This window comes from Martes martes, assembly GCF_963455335.1.
Source record: "Martes martes genome assembly, chromosome: 8".
Classification (NCBI taxonomy): Eukaryota; Metazoa; Chordata; class Mammalia; order Carnivora; family Mustelidae; genus Martes; species Martes martes.
The window spans coordinates 106140453-106148215 of NC_137895.1; positions in this window are offsets into that span (position 1 = coordinate 106140453).

The following is a 7763-nucleotide window of genomic DNA, read 5'->3' on the forward strand; positions in this document are numbered from 1 at the left end:
AAGGAAGACCCAGGTTCTCATCTTCTCTTCACTGCTTATTAGGTGTGTGGCCTTGGAGAACTCACCTGGCCCCTCTGACCTTCAGTTTTTTCATTTTTAAAATAGAAATAATAGTGCCTAGGGGCGCCCGGGTGGCTCAGTGGGTTGAGCATCTGACTCTTGGTTTGGGCTCAGGTCATGGTCTCAGGGTCATGAGATCAATCCCTGTGTCAGGCTCCAAGCTCAGTAAGGCGTCTGCTTGAGATTCTCTCTCTCCCTCTGCCTCCCCCACCACTGTCTTTCACTCTCGAATAAATAAATAAATCTTTAAAAAATAAAAATAAAGAACAGTGCCCACTTCACAGCTGTACAGTGAAGCTAGGGGAGCTGATGCATGGGAAGGACCCGGGGGCCCCTGCAGCTGTTTGTGGCACTAATCAGCGCAGATGAGCCATCCTTGGCCTGGGAAACCCTTCCTGGATCGCACCCACCATCTGCAGGATAGAATCATCCCCGTGGCCTCAGAGTAAATCCACGTATTATTTTGCCTAAAGACTTGCCGAGGAGACCATCACCTGCCTGAAAGTCCATCTCACTCTGACCGGGGCCTACCAGTGCTATTTCCCCTGTCTGAAATCCTACAGATGGGAACGCTAAGGCCCGGAACCGCGGAACCGGGAGTCTTACGTAGGGGAATCTCGCCCACCTCTCCCCTCCACCCCCATCCCAGGCTCCCTGCCGGCCCTGCGTGAACTCGAGAAAGCACATGGGACAGCTCTGGGCCTGTCTTCTGGGCGCCTGGTCCCGGCTGAGGCTGCCGTGCCCTCCCCCAGGGGAGTCCAATGCCAACAATCATATTGCTTCTGCTTTAGGAGGAAAAAACCCCAGATGCCAATGTGCCTGCCTCATCAGCTGGGGCCGTGCTATCCTCCTGCGGGGATGGGCTCCTGAATGCGAGCTTTGTCTGGCCTGCCTGTTAGTCACTGTGACAAAAGAGACCCAGGGAGACTGGAGCCCGCCGTTGGATTCTTTGGCCAGAACGTCACGTCGAGGAGGCAAGGCCGCCGCGCGAGCAAAGCCCGGTTCCAGGACCTCTGAGCTCTCCTGCGTGCACTGGGACCTGCGGAAGACGCCCGAAGTGTCCCCGTTCGACCCCACCCATGAGCGCACCCTGGGCCCTGCATTCCCTGCCCTTCGACTCCACGGCCCCTTCATCTCCCCAAGGGCAGGAAGCGCGGCTGCCTCCCTCCTGGGTTCCCCTCGGGCCCGCAGCCCACGCTGTAGGGCTCACCAAGTGGTCCAGACTGAGGTGCTCCCTTGTGGGCTGCCCTCCAGCTCTGGATTCTGGGCTTCTCTTTTCCACAGCTGCCCACTGTTAGCCCATATCACTGGAAACGTATTGTCCCTGAAATACTCACACAGGTGTCTGTCATGAGCCCAGCTTCCCCCTCGGGCAGGACGAGTCCCAACAAGCCTGTGCCCGGGCTACCTGATGTCATGAGGAGTCCCGTCTGCTGCCTCCTCGGCCCAGTTTCTTGTTTCCAGGCCAAGCCACAGAGCAGCAGGTCACCGGGATTGCAGCTGGGGTGGTTGGGGGGGGCGGGGGCGGTGCTCACATGCTGGGAGGGAAGCAGCTGGGGTTTAACTTTGGAGGCTCAGGATCCTGTTTGAGGGGCTTCCCAGGGCTTTCCCTATTCCCCCCATGCTAACCTCTTCGTGGGTTTTCCCTGCGCGGGAACGAGGGCAGGTAGGAGCCCTTCACAGGAAAATCCTCATGCTGAAGGGCTCAGTGGATGTCTTGGGAACTTGCCAGGGACTGAAATGCGGCCAGTCTTTCTAAAGGTTCCTCCTGTCCCTCTGAGTGTGTGCATACACACAGCCATACGCCCAAACTCCGTGTGAATGCACACTCACACACACTCACACACATGTATACACAGGCTTTGGCCAAGTGTGAGGGTCTCCATGTTAGGGAGGGACTAAGTAAACAAGCTCAGCATTTCTGTTTCCCTCTGAGGCTTGCAAAGAAGGTGTTAAGAGCACAAGATTTAAATCATAAACTTTATTAAAAGCCAAACAGCCCAGTGTGTGACTCCTGCCAACTCGGACAGTCTTTAGGGTAAAGCTACGCTGAGCTAATCCGAAAGGAATCAAGTAGAGGAAGACAGCGGGTGGGAGGAAGCCAAGGCATCCAACCTACGGATGGTGGAGGGGGCGGCCGCCCTGGGATTCAGCCGCCCAGCCCAGCTGAGCACGGAGGATGGGGCAGGAGCCCAGGTAAGGCCTTCAGAATACTGAATCTTTGTTTCTGACTTTATATCCGAAGGACTCCTGGCAAGGCCGGGGAGCCCGAACTCCTGCCAGTCTCAGAACTGGCCCGGATTGCCCAATGAGTAGCATTTGAGAGATGAGCAGGAGAGGACCGTCCCAGCTGTTCCCCCACCAGGCTTGTCTTCATTCAACCCGAGGGAGCCTCCCTCCTCCAAAGATTAGTGGCCTCTTAACTAGGAACAAGGACTCTGGCCTCAAGACAAAGAGTTCTAAATCCAGTTAGGGAATCAGAACAAAGATACGAATCAACAGCAAGCACTTTGACTGCCCGGCAAGGACAGGATCAGAGGGGTGGGGACCAAGCAGAGGAGCTTTTCCAAACCAGAGGGAACCACTCTTAACCTCCCACCCAAGTTTGGCTCCAAGAAGTCTTCCTAAAACGGCTCTGCCAGACTCGCGCCCTTCAGTAACGCTCAGCCCGGCTCCTGTCCTCCATCTGTTTCACCTCCTAAAGACATTTTGGCACCACTAGAGTGGACTGGAGTCTCTTGGGACTTTGTTTCATTGAACTTGAAGTCTCACCTCCACTCTCCAACGCAAGCTGGCCAAGGATGAGAGCCCGTCTTTACAGAGCCCTGTGGCCCCTGGGATAGGAGCCATCCTGTGCCACACCTGACAGAAGCCCTCCATCCCGGAGCTGGCCCTGGTGGGCTCTCAGACCTGAGGGGGCCAGTGAGGACCCACAGACAACAAGGGGGCCAGGAGGGAGGGAGGCAGCCTCGGTTAGCAGACACAGGACCATGCTGGTCTTTTTCAGGCCAGTTAGACTTCTCGGGCTGAATGGCTTCAGAAGACCCACCTGTCTTTTTTTTAAGATTTTATTTATTTATTTGACACAGATCGAGAGAGAGAGGGAGGGAGAGGGCAAGCACGACCAGGGGAGCAACAGGCAGAGGGAGAAGCAGACTCCCCACTGAGCAGGGATCCTGATGCGGGACTCGACCCCAGGACCCCAAGATCATGACCTGAGCTGAAGGCAGATGCTCGAAGACTGAGCCACCCAGGTGCCCCGAGACCCACCTGTCTTGTATTGATTTTATTGTAAAGTGTTAAAGATCAGCAGGTGCCGGGCTGGCTGGGTTGACAGAGCACAAAACTCGTGATTCTCAGCGTTGCGAGTTTGAGCCCCACTTTGGGTTAGAGGTTAGTATAATAATAAAATAAAATGCATTTTTTTTTTTAAATCATCAGCACAGCTTGGGACCGGCCCCAGCATTCTTCCAAATCTCCTCCGTGTAATCTCCTGGGAGCACAGAGGGCCTTTGCCCAGAATCCCTGCAACCTTTAAAGAGCTGAAGTGTGGGGGTGGGTCTGGCGGACTTGATCTAATCCCCTTGGAACAATTTCCCATATACATGTGTTTGTAGGTGTCTCTGTAAATAGCGATTAAATATTCTTGCCTGGATATCTGTGTCTGCAAACCAGGGCTTCTATTAAATGTAATTACTTCCTCCTGGAGTTCTTTGATTTCTCCCTCCTGAGAGAGATGAGTGAGCAACGAAGAGCGGAAAGGTGTGTGCTTGAGCCTCGCCTGAGAAGTCAGGGTCTGGAGTGGCTCATGCAGGCCGTGGTGACTGGTCACACTTGCCCTTGACAGCTGGGAGTAGCCACGACCCAAGAAGACCCAGGCCTGTGGTCCCTCTGCCCTCCTCACCCACACCTGCCCCTAAGCCACCCCAGCAGGACAGCTTCTCCTTCCCAAACCTGCCTAGCCTTTCCCAGGAGCTGTTCTTTTCTTTCTCTTCCATTTTCTCCCTTTGCCTAAAAAGATCCCACTACAAAAATCAAAACAAAACAAAACAAGTCTTCTCTTCTTCCACACGGAGCCACCGAATCAGGCAACGACAGGGGCTGGAAAGCGCGCTGGTCTGCAGGCTGGGGGTCCCCCTCTGCAGGTGTGGACCGCAGATGGGTTCAAGGTCCCAGCAAGCCTGGGAAGGAATGTGCCCTGCGTCTCCAGGACACAGGATCCCTGCTGCTGGTGGCAGGGCCGGGTTGGTGGAGAAACTCCATCACTTAGGCTCCCTGCCTCTCCCCAGCTTTTCCTGGGATGCCTTTTGAGGTCTGCTGATACGTGTTTGTTTCCAGGTTTGCGTCAGTCACTGTTGACTGTGGGTAACTTTCGTTACCAGGGCAAACCTGGGCCCGGCCAGCTCCCCACAGTGCCCCGGAGGCCTCCCACCCCAGCCGCGGCCTGCTGACCCGACCCAGCCCCCCACCCCTCGGCCTCCCCTTCGCGCACACTGCTCTCAGTCCACACCACCCATCCCTTGGGTGCGCTGTTATTTTCACAGTGGCCCTCTGTGAATTAAAAAAAAAAAGAGAATTAAAAGAGTTATTTTTATGAATAGCTCTGCAGGAGGTTATTTATATGAGAACATATAGTATCCTTGATCATCTGGCTGCCGAGTTCAAGGGAAGGAAAGAACCCTTTATTAAGTGCTTCTGATGAGTCAGACCCCAAGCCAGCCCTCTCCTATGTGGCTGGGATCGTTGCCCACGTTTCAGACAGATGTCGAACGCGAACACGGCCCACATCTGTTTTGTCATCCATGTATCCTTATGCTTGAAGAGTGGCCGGAGCATTCTAGGTGTTCAGGAAAAATGTGTTCCATAAATGAATGGAAAGGAAACAGGCTCAGTGCAGGAGGCCGCTGACGTGGAGTCACACAGCCTGGCTGTGACCAGATGGACGGAGCCCCAGGCCCGCCTGGCCCTCAGCCTGGGCTCCTTCCCTCCACCTTCCACAGGTCCCCCTCGTCTTCTCTGGAGGTAGCCCCTGGGGCTCTCACAAAGGCTGGTGTGTGGTTCAAATGGCATGGTGTTTCCTCAAAAGGTTAAGCAGAGGGGCGCCTGGGTGGCTCAGTGGGTTAAGCCTCTGCCTTCCGCTCAGGTCGTGATCTCAGGGTCCTGGGATCGAGCCCCACATCGGGCTCTCTGCTCTGCAGGGAGCCTGCTTTTGCCTCTCTCTCTGCCTGCCTACTTGTGATCCCTCTCTCTCTCTCTCTCTCTGTCAAATAAATAAATAAAATCTTTAAAAAAGAAAAAGAAGAAGAAAAAAAAAAGGTTAAGCAGAGAACAACTGTATGATCCCACAGCCCCTCTCCAGGGTGCAGCCCCCAGAGAATGGAAGGCAGGGTCTCGAGGAGACGTGTGTAGCCTCGTGTTCGTGGCAGCATTAGACACAATAGCCGGAAGGCTTCAGAAGCAATGCACGTGGCTGGCAACGGGTGAACACGTAAAACTAAACAGTCATCAGTGGCATCTTACTCTGCCTTCAAAAGGAAGAAGTTCTGACACGGGTCACAACGGGGCTGGACCTGGAAGATGTGACTCGAAGTGATTAAGGCCGAAGCCCAAGGACAAATGTGGGGGGATTTCTCTTATACGAGGGACATAGAGTAGGCAAATTCATAGAGACAGAAAGCAGATTAGAGGGCACCAGGGGCTGGAGGAAGGGCGGGGGAGGGGGTAGTGTTTAATGCACAGTTACCATTTGGGAAGACGAAGAGCGTTCTGGAAAGGGATGGCAGCGGTGGCAGAACATGGAGGTACTTAACGCCACTGACCGTACACGTACAAGTGGTTCAAACAGTCATTTTTAGGTGCTCTAAATGTTATCACAATAAAAGTTAATTACAACTAATAAATACAGGTGCGCCTGGGTGGCTCAGTCGGTTAAGCGTCTGCCTTCGGCTCAGGTCATGGTCCCAGGGTCCTGGGATCGAGCTCCACATCGGGCTCCCTGCTCAGTGGGGATCCTGCTTCTCCCCCTGCTCCTCCCCTTCCTCAATGCTCTCTCTCTCAAATAAATACATAAAATCTTTAAAAATAAATAAATAAATAAAAGTATACCCGAGGGCTTCTTCAATTTTCTAAATGTGGAATCGGAAGCAAAGAGGTTGAGTAAACTACCTTTTATTAGATTGTTTAGTTTAGAGCAGAACACTCTGAGGAATTCACTTTATATTAGAGAAAGGCTACTTTCGATTGTAGGAATCGTACGAGAGCAGTGGGGTTGCCCCAACTTCCCTCTCACTGCAGGATTCCCTCTTACTCTCTAAAGCAGCCAGTTCTATTTCTGAACAGATTTTTATGTTAGAAAACTCTTCCCTCTAGGTTCATAGATAATGAGAGCCGGAAAGGATCTTAGAAATAATCCTGTCCACTCTCTTCATTTTCAGCAGAAGGGGGTAGAGAAATATTAAGCAACGTGGTCAAGATCCCAATTTTGGTGGCATCCAGACCCCTGTTCTAGAGGCTCGGGCTCTCTCCAGGATGGCACAGAAGACCCCCGAGCTGGGATGACCCTGTCACAGCTAAACTGGACTCCGGCTAGAATCTTCCTCCGACAGCCTGTCTGCCTCCGGCTGCAGCCCCAGCAACGAGCTCCCCTTGCTGAGGGAGCCTCCCTGTCCACAGGCAATGAAGGGCACACCTTCCCCAAGGTCAACCCAAGAGCTAGTCGACTAGAGGCCAGGCCCAGGCTGTGCCCGGATATCCAGGTCCTTTCTCCCTCAAGGAGAATAAATCGGTTCGACCAGATAATAGAAAAGATCAATATTATTTGCGGCAACTGGAAGTGGACAGCCCTCTGGGACCGCCTGTGGAAACTGCTTCTCCCCTTTATTTAACAAGCTGATGTTATCTTGTCGCAACAGCCAGACGTTGGGTGCTGCTGGCAAACTGTAATGCTCACTTACATCTCAAAATCGCCAGCGACTACAGGGTGTCGATATGAAACTTTGCGGATTAGATGGGGAGTCACACATCCCCCACCTTGGAGCCGGAAACTGTATATCCGCTGCCTAGGTTTGCCCCGAATTCAATCGCTGTCTCTGACAAAAATGCTATTATATTAAGCTGCATACACGGCCTCTGAAATGGTTTGAGGAAATGAAGCCCAAATAACTTCGAAATAACTCAAAAGTAACTTTTCCACCTTATGAAGGTATATGGAGCAGACTTTCATATGAGTTCTCACGGTTCCAAGAAACAAGAAATGTATGCTTTTATACTTTAACTTCATGTATGAAGAGAATATCCTGCATTTTCCCTGCTATTTTGGGGTCAGCGTGGGAGGACCCCCTGAGCTGAAGGACAGGCACACACAGCGACAACGCTGGCTTAAGCCGCCTTGCGCTCTCTCCCGGCAGATAGATAGTCCTATCGGAAAAAAACAGTCTAATTTGCGATGATTTTTAATGACTCCAAATTGAGTCCTAGGATGTAATAATTTTTCAAAGTATCCAGAAACAATTTAATAATTTTCTCTAAATTTTTTGCTGGAGACTAACATTGAATTGTGTGTGTGTGTGTGTGTGTGTGTGTGTGTGTGTGTGTGTGTTTGAATCCCTAGAACAGAGAGTGGAAAACTTTTTTTTTTTTAAGATTTTATTTTTTTGACAGATTACAAGTAGGCAGAGAGGCAGGCAGAGAGAGAGGGGCAAGCA